The sequence below is a fragment of the Phascolarctos cinereus genome, unplaced genomic scaffold, assembly GCF_003287225.1.
Source record: "Phascolarctos cinereus isolate Bilbo 61053 unplaced genomic scaffold, phaCin_HiC Scaffold_4;HRSCAF=312, whole genome shotgun sequence".
NCBI classification, from domain to species: Eukaryota; Metazoa; Chordata; class Mammalia; order Diprotodontia; family Phascolarctidae; genus Phascolarctos; species Phascolarctos cinereus.
The window spans coordinates 49,078,783-49,103,980 of NW_027555847.1; the positions used below are offsets into that span (position 1 = coordinate 49,078,783).

The 25,198-nt window shown below is 37.9% G+C and overlaps 1 pseudogene; it reads left to right on the forward strand.

The window, feature by feature from the left end:
* Positions 1-4,385: 4,385 nt before the first annotated feature.
* Positions 4,386-25,198, forward strand: part of LOC110199083 (alpha-enolase pseudogene) — an 87,676-nt pseudogene continuing 66,863 nt past the window's right edge.

Genomic DNA, 25,198 nt, shown 5'->3' on the forward strand with positions numbered 1-25,198 from the left:
AGAGGCTTCATCAAAGTGCCGAAGGAAGCCATAATGCCAAAAATATGTAGTGCTTTGGTTATGTCTTTTTTTTCTCCTCCTGGTTACATATTCTGAGTTCCTTCAAGAGATGTTTATCATGGCCTTGCTACCCTTTATCACTCTGGTTACCTAATTCTGGATGCTGTGCAGCAGAGAATCCAGCAAATTTTAAAAAAGAGCAAATTAAAAGCAAAAAAATAAAATCAGTCCTTGCTGTAAGAAACCACAGTCCACAGGTTAAAACTTGGGTTATAGGAGGGAGGGGATGAAATTTTTACACAGATAAATAAGTTCCAGATAATTTGAGAAGAGAGAGAGTCCTAACAACTAGGAGGATGAGAAAGAGCTTCCCCTCAGAGATGAGCCTTTAAGAAAGATAAAGATTCTCAAAAGCAGAGGCAATGAAGGGAGGGAGGGCATTCCAGTGCAAAGTTATGAAAATATCTACTTGCCATCACTTTCTTTCAATTAATAAGAAATGCAGATATAATGACTAATTGTTTTAGAGGTAAATAAGAAGAGTAAATAAAGACCTTGCTGAGTCGTTAAGCCAAAGTATTCAGAACTATATGGGTGTCCTTGGGTCAAACATTTCTTTGGGAAAAAAATGGTGTAAAAGTCAGTCAGCCAATAAGTATTTATTAAACACTTAGGCAGTATACTATGTGCTAAGAATGCGAATACCAACAAAAAGAAGGCCAAGCTCTGCCCTCAAGGAGCTTATATTCTCCAAAAGGGAAATTTGGGGGAAAACTCACTAATGGGACTATGGGACTATAGAAGTGGAGTAAGGAGGCAGCTGAGGCTTGATGGGAAGTCTCTTTGCTAATTAGTGTCAGTTGACGTCTACCTAGATCTTTAAAACCAATCAATCAATTAATCCTCAGGCACCTGTGAAATACCTACTAAAAGCTAGGTACCCTTAGGCCCTGGGGTTACAAACACAAAGGAGACTCCCTATTCTAAGGAGTTTATATTCTGATGGAATGTCAACAAATACAGATGTAACTATAGATAGAATACATTTAAAACAAATAAATGAAATAAATAGAGTATCCAAACACAAAGTAATTTGGGATATAGATAACTGGATTTGTCAACTGCTTTGTTTACATTCCTGTGAGGTAGTAACTATTAATATTATTATACCCATTTTTCAGATGAGGAAATGGAGGCACAGAAAGATGAAGTGACACACAAAGGTGGGAGTAGAACTTAAGGCTATTTTACTTTTTAAATCCAGAGCTCTGTCTATTATATTCTGTGACCAAATCTATCCAATTTCACTAAGCGCTAACATGTTATTTAATAATTTTTAAACCTCAAAGTTCTCTGGAAATGCAATTTAGTAAGTAATTTAGTTAGCACTTTCATCTGTAGTAGTGCTTAAATTGATTGGAAAATCAGAGGGCAGTATGGAATGGTGTGTGTGCCAATTCAGTTGAAGAAATTAAGAACAGATCTAGTTTTTATACTGTATTGTAAATGGAATAGGGAACTAGAATGATTTATCACTGGGCCTAGCATTTTGATAATTAAACAGTAAAGGAACTGACTCTCTAAAATGTTGGTCTCAGGCTTTCACTCAAGAAAAGTGAAGTGAATTCCTGTTCCCTCCATCTGTATTTCAAGTCCTATTTTCTAGACTCTGACAGAGTCATCTGCTATTATAGTGTAGGGGGAAATGGGGAAAAAAAAGCTCATTTCTCTCTTTTAACAAGAGATGGGCTACCCACTTAATCTGCCTGCAGAGACAGCATTTTAAAGTACAGGCCAGATTCCCCTACTGAGCATCTCTAATGGCTTCTGGCACATAAGAATTATAAATGGCAGTTTAAATTGATTTGGTACCTAAATCAAATCTTTCCAAATTTGTTACTTGAATTTTCCTAGGTAATACATTTCTGTACCTATGACAGATTTTACGGCCCTTCAAAGCTCACTATTCTGAGTGTCAGATATCAGACTATTCTACGTAAATAGATCAAATTGAGTTTTAGGTGCATTTAATATGTTTTCTTTTCTGATTTTTATTTTTTACCATGAGTTATAACTCACTGCCATCTAATTTCCACAGATAGCTCGCTTTCTTATTTGGACAGCATTTAAATTAAGTCTACTTCAGAAACATATTTCAACACTTTTATGCACAGAATGTGAGGCCTAGTTGAGAGATTTCTGCTGGGGAGTTTCCTAGTCCCATGGCAATCATTTGATTTGGGAATGAATAAAAATTTAATGAACATTTGAGGATTATTGGAGTGAATTAGAGGACTGTATCAAAGGTAGTTGTGAATAATGTAGTATTTGAATACTTGATCAAAAGATGTCCATTTCTAAACATAGGTACTCTTTCCCTATTGATGCTAGAAATTGATTTCATAGCATCAGAGATCTCAAAGCTGGAAAGGACCTGAGGAGTCAAGACAGCCCTCAATTTTTGACCCATATCGATTCAAATTCTCCTACTAAGTAAGCTATACTATATGGGAAAGTGTTATGCTTCTATTGAAAGTTGAATTCATTCCAGTATAATAAATAAATCTTCCATAGCCAAAAGGAGTCAATACTTCAATCAGGCAATCAGCAGACATGTATTAAGCATCTTCAATGTGCTAGGCACTATTCTAGGCATGAGGAATACAATGACAAAAATAAAAAAACCTACCCTTAAGGAACTTACAATCTAGTAAGAAGAAATATCATATATGTATCTAATAATACTCAACATAGAAATTAATATAGAGGTGAAAGCATTAGCAGCTATCCAGTATAGGAAAGTCTCCCTATAGAACAAGTGTTCTTAACATTTTTGCATGTAATAAACCCTTTTTTTCAGTCTGTTGGAGCCTATGAGCCACTTCAAATGTTCTTAAATACAGAGGATAAAATTTATAAATTTACAAAACAAAAAAAAATTGAAGTACACTTATCAATACTTGTCAGTATATTAAAAAAATAAAACATGTTCATGGACCCAAGGTTAAGAACCTGTGCCTCCATGATCAAATATAAAAATCCTCTATTTGGCCTCTACTTGTGTCCTTCTTACCTCTTTAGTCTTCCTATACGCATATCTCTGTGTATACTCTCTGACCTAGTAACACTGGCCTCCATCACTCTTTGAATATGACACTACATCTCCCAGTTCCAAATATTTTCTCAACCCCCCCAATGCCTTGAATTTTCTCCCTCCTCATCTCTGCCTCCTTCCCTGGATTCCTTCATGCCTCAGCTAAAAACTCAGCTTCTGCAAGAAGCCTTTCCTGTTACCCCTGTATATTAACGCCTTCTCTCTGTTGATTATCTCCAGTGTGTCCTTGTATATCTGTTGTCTGCATATAGTTACCCATCTCCCCTGTTGCGAGCTCCTTGAGATCAGGGACTCTCTTTTGCCTTTCTTTGTATTCCCTGTGCTTAGCTAAGTGCCTGTCATAGAATAGGGGCTTGCCATAGAATATAGCTGATTGCCACAAAAATTGATGTTTAAGATGAACAAAGTTTAGGATTTTTCGAGGTATAGGTGAAGGAGGTATGCACTTCAGTATGGGTGACAGCCAGTGCAAAGGCATTAAGATGAGAGATGGAGAGTTACGTGTGAGGAAAAGTAAGAAGATTAGTTTGACTTGAACATGATGTGAGTGTGAGTGTGTGTGTATGTGTGTGTGGTGTTTGTGTATGCATGCATGTTATTTTTTTGTGCATGCATGTATATTGTGTTTGTGCATGCATGTGTGTGTATGCATGTAAGGGAATAATGTGTAATAAGTCTAGAAAGAGAGGATGGAGACAGGTCATGATGAGGTTTAAATGCCAAAAGAAAAATTGATATTTGATGCTAAAGGTAATAGGACTTGTTCAAATTTATTGAGTAGAGGAGTAGTATAGTGAGATGGAAAACCACCTAATTTTAGGTCTGGGTGAAAAATTCCTTGAAGATAGAGACTAGTTCATCATCAATCTTTATATTTCTTGTGCAGCATATAACAAAAGGCAGGAGGAATACATGCCAATCCCCTACTATTTATCAATAAATCCAAGGGACATACTTGGAGCACTGAGAGGTTAAGGGATGTGCCTGAGGTTGCACAGCAAGTAAACGTCAGAAGCTGGACTTGACCCTGGTCTTCCTGACTCTAAGAGCAGCTTTCTAGTCCTTGTGACAGGCTACCTCTCCAAATATTAAGTAAGCACCTAATAAATGTCCATGGAATAAATGGAGGGATGGATAATTGTACAGCCAGATACAGGGAAAACTTAACAAAGAAAAACAAAAACTTCTAAAAGTAACACAGAAAATGTATCTTACCTAATTTGCACATTTAAAATGAAGACTACTAATTTTGCTATAGAACATAGGTGTCATGATTAAGCAGCCCCTGGAAGTTCTCCGTCTCACCAAAGGTAAGTGTGCTTGGGGTGGGGCAGGGGAAGATGGTAGAGGCAGGAAGGAAGAAGTTTTCACCATGAATTGCTTCTAAAGGATATCTCTAGGGACTAAACGCGAAAGTTTTGCTTTGGGGCCTGTACACAAAATTACAAAGGAAAATAATGACCTTGACCCAAAGTCTTTCCATATTTTCTGAATGCATAAGAAGGTGTTCCCTTCATACTGCAGCAGCTTTTAATGATGAAAGAAGCATGGTCACCTGTGGCAGAGAGCTCAGGGAGTCCCTGCTTGACCTTTATTTAATTTTTGCTAAGAACAGGCACTTCACATCCTCCATGCATGATTTGAGAAGTGGTAACTTGACAGCAACAATTTCTTTTTATTTACTGGCTATAAAAGTTTCAAAATACCACAGGCATGAACTTAACATAAATCAGTCTACTTCAGATGAATGTGTTTTCAGAGAGGCCCTCTGCCAAGGTTTCCTCTCTTCTGTCATATCTCTCTGAAACAGTCTTGCTCAGTCTTCCGCAGTCATTCTGATTTTTTTTTTTAATTCTGAATAATCCACTTTCGGAAGGCCAAAAAAACATGAATGCTCAGAGCCTTCTTTCTTGAAGATATAATGACTCTTTCATCTGGTATACTAAAGCCCGATGTGGAGTTAGGGCTCAGGATGTATATTGAAATGGGTCCTCATTGTTCTGCACTATTTCTTCTTTCTATTCTCCTGGTGTTCCTCTGTAACTAGGCCCCTGAATACCAATGTGCCACTTTCATAGATCTCATTTTTCCTCAATTCACATTACGAAAGAATCCACACCTATGTTAACTTTACTGGAGGGTACTGTGTTCTCTCTCTCTCTCTCTCTCTCTCTCTCTCTCTCTCTCTCTCTCTTCTCTCTCTCTCTCTCTCTCTCTCTCTCTACCTTGGCACTCTGTGGCCTCCCATCCACCCCCCTTCAAGGAAAACCTCCAAGTAGGCCCAGTGAGACCTACACTGCCACCTGATGGGGGCTTGCCTTGAGACCTCCAGCACAGAGACAGCGGACTTTTGCCCTGCTTTAGCCACCCACCGTTTTGTCCTCCCCTGAATGTCTGACTTCCATCTGTCCCAGTGCTCGGGTACTGCGTGCCTGTCCTGCACTGCCTTTCCCCCTGTACCGCCACCATGAGTCTACCCCCTGCCCATTCTTCCTCTTGGTTTTGCCAGGCCCCCACTTGTCTGGCCTCAGCCCATGTGTTCCTGTGCCTGTTCACCTTCTCTGTCCCCAGCCCCTACATATTCTTGAACCTGTGCTGGCCCCCTCCCTCCACAGACTCACTGCCCTCTCCCTCCCTTCCTCCCCGCATAAAAGGGCAGATTCACATTAAGTAAAATTGTTTTAGGAATTGTCCACTAAGGGACAATGTCTGTGTATGTATGTATATGTATATATTGATGTATATATGTATATTACCTCTATACACACACACACATATATATGCATATGTATATTTACATGCAAAATAAATTCAAGGTAATGATGTTTCTCGATGTCTCTGCCTACTCACCATACCCCTGCCAGATACCCAGCTGTCATGATTTCTACTTGTGTTCCTTGCCCAAATCTTCCCTCTACCTAGATGCTATAGTGTCCCAAAATGACCTCTTCCTCCCTCTCCAGCCCATCAAGTACCCTGATCACAGCTAGCTGTCATGAAAGAGACTGGATTAATTAAGTGTGAATGGATTTTGACCAGCTAATACACCAAAAGGTGATGTCAACCTAATTTTGAGAGAAATAATGTTTTGACCTAAAGGAAGGACTCTCCAATAGTGAAACTGAAGATTTCTATGCCTGTTTTTCATGTCACAAAGGCAATTCTGCTAGCATACAAAGTTAGACCTGTTCCCGAAGCCAAAAGTAGGGTGGGGCAATCAGAATTTTTTTTTTGTATACTGCCTACATAATGGGCATGGGGAGAATCAAGGTGTTCTTCCTCCACGCTGTGATTCCCTAGCTCACTAAAATAATTTTGATTATCCTCCATTTCTTCAGTCGGCCTCAGCCCCCACCTCCACCCCTCAGGTACCAACATCAAAAGGCAAAAATAGGGCCCGTGCCCTCAAAGCCTACATTCTAATAGGAGAATCATGCAAATGTCTAGAGAAGTTCACATTACATGCAGAGAAGATGGAAAGTAAGTAACTTCAGAGAGAAGGGAACAAGAAGGTAAAGGGGACCTGGAAAGTCCCCTCCTCTCCTCCTCTTCCTCCTACAAAAGGACTATGGAGTCAGAGGATGTGAGTTCAAATCCCATGGTTGATGCTGACTACTCCTGCAGCCTTTGGTAGGTCATTGTACCTCCATGGATCTGTTTTCTCTTCTGTATAAGGAAGTTGGACCAGCTGGTTTTTTAAGGGCTCCTTCAACTCTTTCTAATCCTTTGATTGATTGCCATTCATTGACCTCACCAGAGATCCTGAAGTACATACTGAATGACTACTTATTGTGTATATTGTACAAAATCTTGTCTGGTTATGAGGTAGCCTAGACAGCTTCCAAGGTCTCTTCCAGTTCTATGATTTTGTACGTTCCTTGGACCCATTCACATTAGGCCTATAGCCCAAGAAAGAGGCCCTCCCAGCTCTCCTTGAGACACTTCCCTGGACTTCTCCCCAAAAATTCATCAGCAGGAATACATTAAGGGCTTATTATGGGCCAAACACTATGACAAGCATTGGAAATACAAAGATAACACAAAAACCGTTCCTGCTGTCAAGGAACTTCCATTTGAATGGGAGAGACAACATTTACATAAATATGAAATAAATCGAAGTTATCTTTTGAGGACCAGACATCATCATTATTGACAGATATTGGAACATTAAAGCATCTCACCATAGTCCTCTACATAATTATGGAATGTTTTCATATCAGATTATAAGTCCTTGAAGGTAAGGGCTGCGTCTTATGGAGCATAGAGTAACCAGTAAAAATTGCCTGCACCCTTTGTCCGAGATTTGCCCCTGACTGCCACAAGGAGAACTGTGGCCTACTGAAGAGGTACAGAAGAGGGTGGGAAGAATCCTTGTCAATCTTTCTTTTTTTTTTTTTAGCTATAGAATAGCAAACCCCACTTTGGAATGCTTTAAAAATCGAGGGTTTGTGTTACTTTCTTCATTCTTAGGCTTGTCAATAATACTTGTCACAAGCTGTCAGGGATGCTGGAAAGAAATTCTAGTTGGATAGTCATTCACCTGGAGTTGTGCCTCCAATATATCTCCTTTTGATATTGATTTGAAATGACACTTTTCTTCTTCCCTAGGAACAGTGGTGTCTATACAAGAACAGTCTTATCTACTTTTTAAAAAATGGACATCTTTGCCACTTCCTCATTCTCTAAATCCTTGTATTTCCTCTCCTTGCCCAGAGAAGATGAAGTCAATGAATGGTAGAAAATTCAGCCTCTTTTAAAAATGCATCAAGTATATTATAATGCCAAGGGAACCATGAGTGTGAGTTAGAAAGCTATTTGAATGTCACGTAAAGTCTGGAAAAAAATAAACCCATTCCTCCTCCTCCCCCAAACTTCCAATTTCCATCATTCAAAGATGACACAGGAAACAGAAGAGGCCCAGTACTCAAGCTGATAAAATCTTTAAGGGTTTCTCTCTTACATTAACCTACAAGCTACTTTGACAGATACTGGTCATATGAAAGCAAAAGGTGAAAAACCGATTTAGTAAGATAACTAATTTGTGCCAACTCCTTTGAACACTCCAGGCATATGAGATAATGGAACTGCAGAATTTCAGAGTAGGAATGCAAACAGCTAGTCAGTCCTTGGAGGAGATGTTGAGTGTCAACTACAATCTACACTAGTTATAATTTTTGCCTTGTCCTGTTTGTACAGATGCATAGTTGTTATATTAATGATTGTATCAATCTAAGACAAGAGGCATAGGAGAAAATATTCTAGATTAGGAATCGGATCTGCATTCTGATCTTCTATCAGCCATTAACTCAACACATGACAATGCATAATTCATCTGACCACCCTGGGTTTCAGTTTCCCAAATTAATGAAATGGAGATAAATACTTTAGCTACGTTATAGTAGATAAGAATGTGTCTACCCTACCTATCCCTTCGCACAGCCTTTACCCTAGTTACTTCCTCACAGGGATGTGTTGGAGACAGCTCAAATGTGCTTGGAAGAGCCAATTGTTAATTTTCATTGTGAGTATTTACGCCTCAAAAATCAGCAAGTTATAAATCAGGATTTGATTACTGCTTTGTTGATAGTATAGACTTACAAAAATATGTTAATAATACAGACTAAACTTGAAAGTGTGGGTGGTTATAATTTTCCTCCCAGAGCATCAGGTTGTTAAACATTTACTGGCACACCCTTGTATTTCTCTATAAATCTTGCTTGATCTCAGCAGGAGGGCGGTAGAAGGCTCAGGAAATGAGTCATCACCAGAGAGTAGGCTCATCATCGTCATCATCATCATTATCATCATCATCACCTTCATCACTACTGGCATTGTATAGCACCTTAAGGTTTGCAAAGTGTTTTACAGCCATTATTTAAACTGAGCCTCACAACATCCCTGGGTCCTAATCACCTCTTGCTGAAATAATTGCTCCTACTTGGTCCCTTTACCTCAAGTCTCTTCCTACTCCAATCTATTCTCCAAAAAGATGCCAAAGTGATTTTTTTGTAAAGCACCTCTGTCTCACTCCCTAAACCTATACTCATTCACACTCAGTAAACTCCAACATCTACCTATTGTCTACAGAATCAAAACTAAGATCCTCTTTTAAGCATTTAAGGCTCTTCACCTCCTTTCCCCTCTCTCTTTTTCCAATCATTTTGTACCATGTTCCCTTCTACACATTCTACATCAGTGGAAAGGGGGAAAAAAGCAATTCTGTGCTACTTGTTGGTGATTGTATGCTTTTTCATATTCTGTCTTCAATATTTCGCACTGGCTACGTTCCACATCTGGAATGCCCTGCCCTCCTCCCTTCACCTCTGAGAATTCCTGGCTTTTGCAAAACACCTCTCCTGACCCATCACTCCATCTGTTATCCTGTAGCTCCTACACATTGTTTTTGAGTTGGTTTTCAGTCTTGTCTGACTCTTCTCTTCATGACCCCATTTGGGGTTTTCTTAGCAAAGATATGGAGTGGGTTAGCCATTTCTTTCTCTAGCTCATTTTACAGAGGAGGAAACTGAGGCAAACAGGGTTAAATGATTTGCCCAGGGTCACAGAGCTAGTAAGTATCTGAGGCTAGATTCGAACTCAGGGAGATGTCTTCTTGACTCCAGGTCTAGTGCTCTAACCACTGTGCCACCTAGAGCCTACATATGTAGTGCCACGTCCTCCATCAGAATTTAGGTTTTTTTATGGAAAAAAATGTTTTGCTTTTTTTCTTTTTATCTCCAAAACTTAACATAGTACCTGATATACAGCAAGCACTTAATAAATGATTATTGATTTATTGATTATAGTCTTCGAATATTGCCTAAGTAACTGAGAATTTGGGACTTGTCCAGAGTTATACAGCCAGTATGTTTCAGAGGCAGCATTTGAACCAAGGGCTATGAGGCTGGATCTCTATCTACTATGCAACAAAGGATTGCATTATTACATCATTATTATGATCATCCATTCTGGCAATTCTTATTTTATTTCTTGGAAAGTGACCTCCTTCTTTTGGTGGCTTTTGTTCACTGAAATAAGTAGTTGCATACTAGAGGTGACCTAGGCCAAATTCTAAAGGAGAATGATATTTTGTTCCCTGGCATTCTTCTATTTCAGGGATTCTTAATCTGCAGGCCATGGACCCCTCCCCCACCCCAAGTGGTCTATGCCTACAGATTTCAGGGAATCTATAAACTTGGATAGAAAAAAATCTTAATTTTCACAAAGCGCTATCAATAAGCCAGTCAATAAAGATTTTAATCTCTGAAGATACTACTAATAATAAACTACTAACCTACTAAATTAATAATCTACTAATCTCTGAAGATACAAAAGAAAGTAGAAAACAGCCCCTGCCCTCAAGGAGCTTATATTCTGAAGGGAGAAGATAACATTTGGAAGTCCCAGAACAGCTGGGGAGAGGGGTTTCAGGGAAGAAGGTGCATGGTACCTGGGGCATAGTGGAAAAATTCAGAGGAGTGCAGTCAGGTAGGAAATGAAGAGAGAACGGAAATTTAATGTATCTTCCAATCAGGATTTTTTTTTAAATGTATATGCATTTGGAGAACAGGCTCATAAGGCTTCACCAGACTGATCAAAAGGGTCCACAACACACAAAAAAGGTGTTCTATGTCATGTGTTATATGTCCTCTTCCTGTACTCTTTCTCCTAGTGCCCTGTCTGATGACCTATCCAATTTTTCATTTCTAAAATGATTTGCTTTTAGACAATTGCGAAGGAATGCCCTACGAGATTATAGGATTACACGTGGCCAAAAGGCCTGGAGACCTTCTAGTCTTATCCCCTCCCTTATATTAAGGATGAGCCACTTGAAGACCAGAAAAGTTAAGTGACTCAACGAAAGTCAAAACCAAGGGCTCCAAATCCAAATCCAGCCTTCATCCCAGTTAATTAGTTGATTATTATTATTAATAGTAATAATAATGTAATAACATTTATATAATTATTTAAGGCTTGCAAAGTTTCTTGCACATATTATTTCTTTTTAGTTTAAAATGTACCCACCACCCCTCATTTTCTGGGTAGATTTTCATTTTAATAGGGGATTCCTATAATGCTACTACTAATAATAATGATAATAGCCAACATATATAGTTCTTTAAGGTTTGCAAATCATCTCATTTGATTCTCAAAACAAACCTTGTAGTGAGGTGCTATTATTATCCCCATTTTACTATTTAGGAAACTGAGGCAGACAAAGAAAAAGTGACTTGACCAGAGTCACACAATTAGTAAATTTCTAAGGTCAGATTTGAACTCAGGTCTTCCTGAATCCAGGCCCAGCACTGTATGCAGTATACCACCAGAAAAAAATAAATTATCATAGAATTGCAAGTAAAAGAGAATTGGTATGAGGAGGAGTATGATATAAGTAAGGTAGGAAGGAAGTAGTGTTTCAAATCATACCATTCAGACAGCTGCCAGTTGCTGCCTATGAATGACTATCACCTGCTTTTGCAGTGGCTTGAGTTTCCTTTGAGATTAAAAAAGGAAAAAAATTTGATTCCCTCAAAACTCACAGGGGAGTTTGAACATAAACCTGTCTGTCAGGACAGATGGCTCATGGCTTCTCATTGACAAATGCAGACCTCTTAGACAAGTTGGCTCAAAAGAAACAAAATGATTTCAAATCAGACTGAAAAAAAGCAGGATAACAAGAAGTATCTGGAAATGGAGTTTTATTTACTGGGCATGCCTCTGCCCAGGCTTGGGAGAAAATTACCCCAAAATTCTCGGGTAGACAGGGAGATGCAGTTCTGAGCTTTCAGCTAGTCCAAAGCCCAGTTGCACTGGATGGTTTGGAGACGATTGCTCGTCTATTAAGCCCTTGACTGGTGATGAGTTAACTAGAAGGGAAAGTCAGTCAAGAAGAAGAAAAAGAAAGGAAAGAAAAAAAATAGATTGTATGAAAGATTAACCTTTTCAAAAAGGGCTAGTGCCTAAGGAATAAGGGAAGGAGCTGAAAGAGACATTCATGTCCCTAAGAGACAAGAAGCAGGTAATTTATTGACAGAGGAGGTAGCTATTGCAAAAAAAAAAAAAAAAAAGAATCCAGAGACTCTGTGTCTACAAAAGAGAATGGGGCCAAATATCAGAAGCAGACTTTAATTTCCCAAGGGAAGAAGAAGATGGAGTACTTAAAAAAAAAAAAGTAAAAAGGAAAGATCATGTCAGAACAGGTGATATAGAAATTAGAAAGGCTGAAGCGTGACATGATCCCAGACCCAGGAAAGCCCCCATCTCTCTCTTCATGGAGATTGGGAAGAGGCTTTGAATTTAAAATATGGATAACCTTTCGAAGATAAGCATAAGCTGCCTCATAGGTAAGGGGAAATACAACTGGTGTGATCATGTATAAGGGATTTAATGATGACAAAGGAGCTAGAGAGGTTTGAGCTCTCTGGCACATTTATCAGAAGTACCCTGAGAGATGATGGCAGTGTAGGGCAAGAATAATAATGCATTCTTGCACATCCAAAGCCAGGGTTTCTTGTCTATGAGCGCAGTTATTTTTGGATCTGCGTCTTTGGTGCCTAAGAGAGTCCTGTATATGTAGTGGGAACTTATTTAATGTTTTACGAATTGAATTGAATTGAACCAACAGCATGTGGTAGAATGCTTCTGGCCTCAGCTTCAGGAAATGGCGTTGATGACCAAAAAAACCAGGCAGATTGGATTAAATAATCAGGATATTGTCAGATTAAGAGCCAAGCTGTTGTATTTCTAGTCACAAAACATTATGATCAAGAGGAAGCCCTGCAGAGCAACCAGACAGTTTATGAAGAATTTTGGGAAGAATATGGAAAAGAGGATGAAGTCCTCCTTCCCCATAGAATTGTCTATGGGGGAAAATAGAAAAAGACAGTATAGATAGGTTATGATCTAAACCAGCAGAGGGATTACCTTGTCCCAATAGGATTCTAGAACCAACAAGATATTAGTGTATAAATGGATTAATTTGGCTTACCCAACCATACTACCAACCTAAGTTATTAAACTATTTGGCCAGGGTTAGGGGGCAAGCCTGAGGTTATAGAGAAAACAAAACTAAGCATAAGAAATGTAAATTCAATTCAATAAACATTCGTTAAACAGCTACCATGTTCTAGATTATCTATCTTGAAGCGATAGGGCACTGAGCTTGGTGACAGGTAGACCGTAGTTCATATCATCTTAATAGCTAGCTGTGTGATCCTAGACCAGTCATTAATCTTTCTGTGCCACAATTTCTTCATCTGTTCAATTGGGGGGGGAGGCAGGCTGGACTTGATGGCTTCTGAGTTTTCTTGTGATTCCAACTCTATAACCCCATTCCAATAAGTCTTCTTCTATTATGTAGATCAACCTGCTCTACAAAGACAAAACTGAAAAACAGCCTGCCCTCAAGAAGCTTAGCTTTTTACTTTCCTTATTGTGTCATCATCCCCATTTTAGAAATAAGGAAAAAAGAGGATTAAAGAATTTAATTGATTTGGTTGCAGAAGTATCTGTCTCCCACCTCCTCCCGTGTTGAGAATACATTTTGCAATAGATGATTACTGAGTTCTCTTCCTATTCAGAAATTCTGGGATTCTGTGTGCAAAATTACCTTGATTTTATATTGTTGGATAACATTACCAAGAATTACTAACTCTGAGGGCTCTCAGTCAACCCTATCTTTTAAGGATTTCAGGTTACACCAACTGATTCACAGGTACCCATAAGATAATACTTTACCTTGATAACTACAGGATGCCTCAGTATAGGTTTGGAGTAATTAGCCACAGGTTTCTTAAATAGAGATATGGATTAAGCATTTAAGTGTTTACTATGTGCCAAGCATTGTGCTAAATTCTGGGGATACAAATATAAGCAAACAAGAGAACCCTCATTCTCAAGGAGCTTACATTCCAATAAAAAAAAGAGTACAAATAAGGGGATCTGGAAATGTATTGGCTGAGGTTCCTTATGAAATGGTGGTGCAGGTTAGAGATGTTCCCTTGCCTTGTCTCCTCTCCTTTCCCTTTCCTCCCTTTTTTTCCCCTTTTTTATTCCCTTCCCCTCCCCTGCCTCTAGTCAGGTGGGCCTTAGGGCAGAGATTTCTACAGGCTGTGAAAACTGCTTGTGAAAAGGTAGGGAAGTGCAGAGAGTGAGGATGAAAGACCTGGTGCAGATCCTAACCAGCTTCATTATGAATCTTTTGCTTCAAATTTTCCTATACTTTAAACTTCATAGAGCTGCTGTGATGGTAGAATTCGATGCTGACTGAACAGCATGGTTTAATGGAAAGAGTAATATGGAGAAGTCTAGAAATTGTTTCCTCTTTCAGTTCTAATAGTCACTGCATAGGAAATCTTCAGCAAGTCAGTTAGACTCAATACAACATTCTAATGGCATATTTAAAGTTGAGGGTTAAATGAGAAAATTATGTAATGGGAGGTTTTGAAAAAATATCAAGTTATTAGGCAAATATCAGATATTGTTTTTCAGTTGACTCTAGCCTTTAAAGTGGAGGGAAACAGAATTTTTAGTAGAGATGGATGGGGTTTTTTTTCATGTTAAATGCCACAGAATTGCTTTATTTGGAGGATGTGTGGCATTTATTTTATGTGTTGATATTATTCTTTAAATGAAGCCTTTCTATAGCCTGAGGGAGTAAACAGTCAAATGTGTTGGCTAATTAAATTATATAAATACTCTGCAAAAACAATTATGGAAGGAGAAATATCAAGGAAATAAGCATAAGGGAAAATGGGGAGGCAAAAACAACTTCATTGTGTGTCAAGTCAGGAGAAGGGTAACTTCCCTAGGGAAACAAGTAGAGAACAAGGCCCAGGAGAGAATGGCCAGTGTCAGCCCCAGGCCCAACCCTGCCTCCTGAGGCTGGTAAAGAAAAGGCCAAAGAGACCATCTCTTAAGTAAAGTAGCTCATGTCCTTGTTTAGCCCTCCACAGGGCTCTTTAGACGAAAGACAATGCTGAGAACTGTACTTGGAAGCAAATGTGGAGCCAGTGAAGATTTTAGTGTTGTTCAGTCATTTCAGTAGTGTCTGTCTGATTGTTCATGACCCCATTTGGGGTTTTCTTGGCCAAGATACTGGTGTGGTTTGCCAGTTCCTTCTCTAGCTCATTTTGCAGACAGGGAAATTGAGGCAAACTGGGTTAAGTGACTTGTTCAGGGCCACATTTGAACTCAGGGAGGTGAGTCTTCCTGACTCCAGGTCTAACACTTTATGCACACTTACCACTAGGGAAAACTTGTGGAAAGGGGAATACTAGCAGCTGAAGGAATCATGAAAGGCTTTATATAGTAAGCAGGCAGCACTTGAGCAGAGATCCAAAGGAAATGAGGGATTCTAAGAAGTGAAATAGAAGAGGTGATATAATCCCAGCCTGGGAGCCAGGGCAGAGACATGGATGTATAAGATAGAGGGCTATGTGGCTGATTCATAATGTCCATCGAGGGAGCAATGTTCAATAAGGCTGAAAGCTAGATTGGGACCAATGTGTGAAGGGTTTTAATATCAATAGCTAATGGGGAGAGTGGGGGAGTAGTGATATGGTAAGCAAATTATTTTGGGAATGTACAAAGTTAATTATAATGGGAAGACACTTGACGCAAAGAGTCAAATTGTGAAGATAAAAAAGCTGAAACAACACCAAAGTCCTCATAGAAAGTATGGAGAGAGTATCCAAAAAGGTGAATAAAGTTTGAGCAGAGATGACCAAATGGAAACACACATTGGTCCTCCCTTCATCTGTGAAAGTAGAAACTGCAGGGAGCCTTAGAAGTCATCCAATCTAAACATCCAGTTTTTCATTCTGCAAAGGTTAGGAGGTTTGTTCAAGGTCATATAGATGTACCAAGCATGAGAATGAAAATTTGAAGTAGGTGCTCCAACTACAAATTTAGTGCTCTGAGGAAAGGCTATTAAATACAATTTGAACATATTTTCATGAATTTAGGGCTGGAAGGACATTAGAGGGCATTTAGGTCAACCCCGTCATTCGACAAGTGGGAAAACTGAGGGCCGGAGATAATTTGTAAATTGCCCAAGGTCACACAAGTAGTAGCAGAGCTGTGATTAGAACTCAAATCCTCTAAACTAATAACAAGACCATTTTCAGCATACCAGACTAGCTACATATAGAGACAATTTGCCAACTTATTTTCTACATTGGACAACCAAAGATTAAAATGGGACAAAGGAAACTGAAAAGTTGCTTGTTCAGTTCAACAGAAAGTGCTGAAGTTCATTGACAAAACATGCCAACCCCTTAAGTTCAAGAATTCTGGAAGAGAACTCAATAGTTGTCATTTTGAGAACATGGTCTTTGAAGAATATGATCTCTGACATAAGAAAGGCCAATCCGACTCCTCCTATTAAGGACAATGGACTAAACTGAGAGGAAAATCATAATCATTCACATCCAATCATGGTATAGCTAATATTACAGTTCACTAACTATGGACTCCATTTTTTTCTCAGGAAGCAAAGGTCATGGGGTAAAGGAGAGGTTGACCTTACCTCTACATAGAACAAGATTGAAACAATAGAATCAGGGGCATTTTTTTTTTATGAATGAGAAGAGATTGGACTCCCAAAATCACACATTCCAAATCCCTCATTTTGCAATTGAGAGAACTGAGATTTATAAAGGCCAAGGTCATCTAAGTATTTAGTTGAAAAGCCAGACTAAAACTCAGATCTTGTAAATCCCAGTCCAGAGATGTTTACAATGAGCAACCTGCAATAAAACATTGACAAAGTCCAAATCCTCTAAAAATAAAATCTTTGCCTTCAGGGAGCTTATGTTCTTTTTTTCATGTTTTTTTTTTTCCATATGCTTTTGAGTTGAAAATTTTTCTCCCTTTTCCTCCCCCCCCACCCTCCCCAAGACGGCGCACAATCTGATATAAGCTTTACATTTACATATCCATTAAACATATTTTCACATTAGTGAAGTTGTAAGTAAAAATTAAAACCAATAGGAGGAACCATCAGAAAGATGAAACAAAACTCAACAGAAGGTAAAAATAAGTGATAGCGATTCGACTTCCATAGTTCTTTCTTTGGATGTGGGCAGCATTTTCCATCCTGAGGCCTCTGGAGATGTCTTAGATCCTTGTAATGCTGAGAAGGGTTCAGTTTAACATTCCTAGTCATTGCATAACGTGGCTGTTATTGTGTACAAAGTCCTCTTGGTTCTGCTCACTTCACTCAGCATCAGACCATATAAGTCTTTCCAGGTTTTTCTGAAGTCAGCCTGTTCACCATTTCTTATAGCACAATAGTATTCCATTACATTCATATGCCACAACTTGCTCAGCCATTCCCCAGTTGATCGGCATCCTCTCAATTTCCAATTCTTTGTCACCACAAAAAGAGCTGCTATGAATATTTTTGTACAAGGGAGCTTATGTTCTACCAGAACATGCACAAAACCTTATATTTTTATTGGCTTAATAAGCAGATGAACTCTTCATCAAGAAAAAAATTTTCTAGAATTGGCTGTTATTATCTTCCTCTTTCTATTTCCTTTTATGGAGGGCAAAACTTGTTCTTTAATATTACTTATAGAGTAATTTGTCTTACTTTTTGCTTGTTTTCTTTTGTTATTGTGATCATTGTAGTGGTACGTTTTTTTTTTTTCTTATTGGTTTATAATTGAACTACCTTAGAGGGAAATTTGACTAAAAGTCTAGTCAGAAGGTTCATGGTAATGGTTAAAGAATTAAATGGGTGATTCATTACTAGAGAATAAATAGGTTATTCCTTACTTTATTTTTATACTATTTTTCCAATTACATGTAAAATAATTTTTAACATTCATTTAAAAAATTAAGTTTTAAATCTTCTCCCTCTCTCCCTACCTTCCCCACCCCATTGAGAAAGCAAGTAATTTTATATAGTTTATACATGTGCAGTCATGAAAAAACATATTTTTGTGTTGGTCATATTGTAAAAAAAAATACGGACAAAAAAAGCCAAGAAAAGTATGTTTCAATCTGCATTCAGATTCCATCAGTTCTTTCTCTGGATATGGATAGCATTTTTCATCATAAGTCCTTTGGAATTGTCTTGCATCATTGAATTGCTGAGAATAGCTAAGTCATTCATAGTTGATCATTATACAATATTGCTATTAGTGTATTCAATGTTCTCCTGATCGTGTTCACTTTATTTGTATCAGTTCATGTATGACTTCCCAGGTTTTTCTGAAAGTGTCCTGATATTTCTTATAGCACATTAATATTCCATCACAATGATATACCATAACTTATTCAGCCGTTCCCCAATTGATGGGCATCCATTAAATTTCTCATTCTTTGCCAGCTCAAAAAGAGCTGCTATAAATAATTTTGTACCTATATGTCCTTTTTTCTTTTTAAAATCTCTTTGGGATATAGATCTAGCAGTGATATTTCTGGGTCAAAAAATATGCACAGTTTGGTAGCCCTTTGGACATAGTTCCAAATTGCTCTCCAGAATAATTGGATGAGTTCACAACTTCACCAACTGTGTATTAGTGCCTCAATTTTTCCACATGCCCTCCATCATTTGTCATTTTCCTTTTCTGTCATATTAGCCAATCTGATAGGTGTGAGGTGGTACCGCAGACTTGTTTCAATTTGCATTTCTCTAATCAATAGTGATTTAAAGCATTTTTCCCCTACAATTATAGGTAGCTTTGATTTCTTAATCTGAAAACTTCCTGTTCATATCCTTTAAGTATTTATCAACTGGGGAATGAATTATATGCTTTTAAATTTGACTCAGTTCCCTATATATTTGAGAAATGAACCCTTAATCAGAGAAGTTTGCTATAAATTTTTCTTTAACTATTAGGATTAGTGTGTTTTTCTCCATCCTATTTCCCTCTATTCTCTCTCTCTCTCTCTCTCTCTCTCTCTCTCTCTCTCTCTCTCTCTCTCTCTCTCTCTCTCTCTCTCTCTCTTCTCTCTTCTCTCTCTCTCTCTCTCTCTCTCTCTCTCTCTCTCTCTCTCTCTCTCTCCTTTCACTCTATGCCTCTTCAAAAGAGGTTTCTTCTATCACCTCCCCCAATCTGCCTTCTCTTCTATCAATACCTCCCATTTTTCTTTTTCCCTTCCTCTCCTACTTCCCTGTAAAGTAAGAAAGACATCTAAACCAAAATGAATGCGCATGTTATTCTCTCTTTGAGCCAATTCTGATGAGAAAGGTTCAAACACTGTCCTCTGTTTCCCCATCTTCTCCTCCACTGCATAAGGTCTTTTATACTTCTTTTATGTGAGATAATTTACCCCCCCATTTTACCTCTCCCTTCCTCCTTTTCCCAGTGAAATTCTCTTTCTCACCCCTCAATTTTATTTTTGTATATCATTCCATCATAATCAACTCACATCCATTCCTTCTGGCTACGTATACTCCTTCTAACTGTCCTAATAATGATAAATTTCTTAGGAGTTACAAGCATCATCTTACCGGGAGGAATGTAAACAGTATAACTTTATTGAATCCCTTATGATTTCTCTTTTCTGCTTACATTTTCATGTTGCTCTTCAGTCTTGTATTTGAAAGTCACTTTTTTTTAATTCAACTCTTGTCTTTTCATCAGGAAGGCTTGAAAGTTTCTTATTAAATATCCACTTCCCATGGCTCCCCCAAAGTATTATTCTTAGTTTTGTTGGACAGATGATTCTTGGTTGTAATACTAGTTCCTTTGCCCTCCAGAATATTACATTCCGTGCCCTCTGATACTTTAATGTAGAGGTTGCTAAATCTTGTGTTAAATATAGAATCTTATGTTTAATATAAAAGGTGATCTTTTCTTCAGTGCATTTTTATATGTCTTTTTCCATGTGACCATTTCTGCCTTTTTTTTTTAGGCAATTGGGGTTAAGTGACTTGCCCAGGGTCACACAGCTAGTAAGTGTCAAGTGTTTGTTCTGAGGCCAGATTTGAACTCAGGTCCTCCTGACTTCAGGGCCAGTGCTCTATCCACTGTGCCAGCTAGCTGCCCCCCATTTCTACTTTTTAAGGAGTCCTCTTCAGTGAATTTTTGTTCATCTTTCTTTCTCCCTCACCCTCTAACATTTGTCATATTATATTTTTAAGGTATGATTTTCTTTGGTATTTTTGTGCCTTCTTCACCAAGCTGTTCACTCTTTACCAATCTGCTGATTCTCTTGCATCACTCTCTTTTCTTCTCCTCATTTTCCTTCTGCGTCTCTTATCTGATTTTTAAAATAATTTTTTCAGCCCTTCCAGGAATTCTTTTTCATTCTGCAACCAATTCACATTTTTTTCTTTTGAGGCTTTGCATGTAGCAAGTTTGACTTTGTTATCTTATATTGAGATTTTATTTTGACTTTCCCTGTCACCATAGTTACTTTCTATAGTTACATTCTGTTTATGTTATTTGCCTATTTTTGTAGCTTATTTCTTAACTTTTACCTTTCTGTTAAATTTGAACATTACTTCCAGGGTGGAGAGGTCACTGTCTCAAACTTCAGGATTTTATGTGCAGGTGTTTTCAGAGGTAATCCTGAAGTCTATAAGTTTTCAGTTCTTACAATGTGATATGATCTTAGGTCACTGTTACACTGGCCTGGGAAAGACAATAAACATTCTTTTCCATCCTGGAACTGTGACCAGGGTGCCTGCTCCCTTGTGGCTTTAGTGTACTAGTGATCCTCATTGCCCTGGGACTGAACTGGAACTGCACATGGGCAGTGCAACAGATATTTCCACCTCCAGTGCCAACAAAGGATTCTCAGTAACCTTCTTCTGTCTGACCCCCCTCACCACCTGTGGCCTGAGAGCTGTGGAAGCCTCCACTGCCAATTTGGTCAACTACAAGGCCTGCTGCTTTTTCCACTCTCACCTTGGTGAGACAGATCTTTCCTGCTGACTTTCTAAGTTGTCAATTGCTGGAAAATTGTTTCACTCAAATCCTTTTGTGGGTTCTGCCAGTTCAGAATGTATTTTGAGGCATTATTTTAAAGTAATTTGGAGGGGAATCTGGATGAGCTCAGGCAATTCCTTGCCCTTACCCCACCATTTTGGCTCCACCTTTCCAAGAATATGTATCCTTAAAGAGAAATACAGAGATGAGGAAAATTTTATCCCCCAATGAAGTACATTTCTAATGCTAGAATTTCAGACAGAAAGATAACAGATGGATAGCCTGAGTGCTGCCCTGGTACTAATATCATATTAAATACTTAGGACATTTGCAAATACTTCAAAACATTGAGTGTATCCATTAATTATAGAGAATAAGAGGATGTGGAAGTGTTGTGCGGGATTAAAAGGATGGATGGGTTGGGAGTTGAACCACTGGAGAAAGCATACAAGTTAATGAAATCATAGATCCACTAAATCTTTAAATACAACTCTTAATCAGTGATTTAATAGGTGAATGGAGACTTTCCATAGCTCTCCAAATCACACTCTCAAAGGGACCAATTGATATATACACAAAGACCACCTACCTACACTGTTCTCCTAAAAGTACATGGGGTGGTCTAGTTGAATTGCAACACATCTGAATTATGTTCAACTTTTTGAAAAGGTAAGTCCCTGTACTGCTGCCCCTTGAAAAGATATTGACATCAAGGGAAGCTAAATTGTTCTTTATTTGGGGTATCCAAGTAAGCAGAATATATTAAGAAAACGCAAGAAAAATGTCACCTGCTAGAATGATTGTGTATTCAATTCAATAGAAAGTTCTGAAACTAATCAACAAGAACCTTAAAGGTGCCAACTCTTTAAACTCAGGCAGTCCCTTGACAGTCACATTTAACAGTCTTGCCAACAAGCAGAGAGATTTGAGGGCTCTGGTAGATATACTCTCAAACCTTTAGCATCTGAAGCCCTCTCCATAGCAGGAGCAAACTCACAGTTGTCTTTTGTTAGCAATTTGAATAGGGCCAAGGAGGAAAGATCTTTTAGTATTTCCTTTCAACAAGGCTGTAATAAGATACATCCAGTAAATAGGGTATGGCCCCAAGGTGACTCAACTATATAACTCTTTTAAAAGTTCTCAAGACAAATTTTTCTTTACCATTTGACTCAGCATTTCCCAGGCTAATACCAGAACATCTACTTAGGCATTATTAAAAACCCTTGAGAGCATTGTAATCTTGTTTCTGGAAATTTTAAAAGAATTTAAAATGTCTGGAAAGAAAATGCCAAGTACCACAAGTACATTTTTTTCTAAAATCTCATTTAATTTTACTTAACATGAATTAAGTTTTAGCTCAGGGGCTCAGTTACTATGTGTATAGTCATACAATATTTAGCATAATATAATTTTAAGTTTGTGTATCATTTTATACAAATTATCATATAACAAACACAAATATTATGAAATTTCTTCCACATTAAGAAATTTTCCAGATGATTGAAGTGACTCTAATAAATAACTTCTTTACAAACTTTGCTGGAAATCTTTTAAAATGTACTAACCCCCATTCATAAAGAGAAAATATTGAATAAGTTGCAATTATTTTTTTCTCAGTGATCCATTATGAATGGATCTTTTGGTCAGTGTGCTATAATACATTACACAGTTCATCTACTTATGTATATTTCTGTCTCCTTCATCACTGTCAGGCTATCTGTCATCTTGCTATCATTCTGCTTACCTCTAACAATTCTCCTAAATCTTCCAAGTTAGCTGCTAAACTTCATGGGCTGAGAAAATAGATCGCTGTTTCCTATGAGTTGCATGGTTGAATATTCATCAATAAGCCTGGAAGTAAGGCCCTTAGGAATGAAATGTATAGTTTTAAGGCAATGAGAATCATTTCTGGTGCTCAGAGACTTCACACACATGTTCCCATACTTCTCAGTTGGAACTATGTTCTTAAGAATTCAGTTTACTCGGAGTTTGACTTTCGAAGAAGGTGTGAAGTGTGTGTGTGTATGTGTGTGTTGTGTGTGTTGTGCACATGTGTGCATATCAAGAACACTAACCCTTCTAAGCTATACTCCTATAACACAACATATCCTTCTGGTATTTTATTTTTGGAAGCAGAATTGAAACCCAAGTTCTCATCTTATAACTGGACATTGAACTGTATTTCTGACAATGGTTTTCTCTGTTTATTAACTTTATACCTCTTCTCTGAAAAGCTTATCCAGGCCAATTTTGGACTGGGAAAAGATCTCACCAATAGTAGGCTGATTACTGTATTCTATAAAGAAACCAAAATGTTCCCTTTTGATTGAATTTATGAGACAATTTCATACAGCTACAGAACAAGTAGGAGGAAAGAAATAAATTAACTTACAGCCGGTGACTAAATATTTCAAATCGAACTAGACTCAGGACTTTTTGATTCTCTCCTCTAACTGGACATATTTTAGTCACATATTGACAATCCTGTTCTCCATTAAAAGTGGGAAGTGATTTCCTCTGGGGTTTATAACCATCAGCTACTGGTTATTTTTTTTTTCACATTCTGTGCTTTGAAAAAAAAACTATTTTATTGGTACTTTTTGTTTTCCTATCACAGTCACTTCTAAATATACTCTCTTGCCTTGTCTACCAAATGAGACTTCTCTTGTAGCAAGGAAAAAAATACACAAAACAACTGACATATCAACAGCATCTGACAGCTCATGCATTCCAACATTGACAGTCTAGCTCTCCAGCAAAAAAAAAAAAAATGGAATGCATTTCCTTGTTTCTTCTTCAACTACTGTTTAGCCAAAGTGACAACAATATTGTAATCTTTGGGTAGAATACTTAAATGTGTACACACACACATAATATACAAATACATGTGTGTGTGTGTGTGTCTATATGCATACATGTGACTTAAAATTTTATTATGAGAAATCTAGTATCAGAAATATATATATAAACTTTGATTACTAGATATATTAATTGTATCAAAATGTTACTCTTTCTTCAGTTATCTTTCTTGTGTTATCATGGATTGCTGATGAATAGCTCCCATCCTGCCTCTACATCCCTGAATTTGTAAAGAAAAATTAGAAAGCTCCAAAGATATTGGGTAGTCGATACACCTCCCTCCCTCTACTGTTGCAAATATGTGGGAAAACATGAACAGGAGTTGCAAAGAATAGTTAGTCACATCAACTCCCTCTTCCAGTCTCAAGGTCAAAGCATAACTATCCTGAGATCCAAGTGAAAGAGAAGCTTGGGATATCTCTGCCCACCTAGCTAGTATTCATCTCCAGAAGCGTGGTCTTTCTCTGATGTGTGTCATAGATATGACCAAGAAAGCACTACATATGTGTGAAGGTTGCATAGGAACAGGAGCAGAGTGGTTGTGATTGGCATCAAAGGAAAGAATACTCAGATTCAAGTATCAAATTAGAGGATAATTGAATAGTATGATACCATTTTTCTTTTGATTCTCAAGGAAGTCTTTTTTTTCCTTTAACATCCTTTATCATCATGTTACATGTTTCTACTTGAACTAGTCTATCTGTGAATTCCTCCTCCTCCTCTTCCTCCTCCTCCTTCTTGTTTTTCTTGTTGTTGTTGTTGTTGTTGTTGTTGTTGTTGTTGTTGTTGTTGTTCTTCTTCTTCTTCTTTCTTCTTCTTCTTCTTCTTCTTCTTCTTCTTCTTTTGGAGGCAATTGGTGTTAAGTGACTTGTCTAGGGTCATATAGCTAATAAGTGTCTAAGGCCGGATTGAACTCAGGTGCTCCTGACTCCAGGACCAGTGCTCTATCCACTACATCATCTACTGCACCTTGTCCATGAATTTCTTTTGTAATTTACATTTGTTACTATATAATAATTTCTGAGGCATATGAAGGCATTTGAGTATTTGAAAAGGATTAGGATTATGATCTCCAAAATATATGAGGGTAGATAACTAGGGAGATTTTGTCTGAAGAGAATATTTTGAATGAAGGAAATAAAATTGTTATGCATACACTAGATGAGAATATATATCTTTATTTCTGATTGTCCAGAAGAATTATAAAAGTAACAACTGACATTTAAAGTACTTTACCTGCATGATCTCATAGCCTCACAATCTAACTAGAAGTGCATAATTTTCATATGGGATCGTGACTCACAATTTAAGAAGTGCTGAAGGGGGAGCAGCTAGGTGG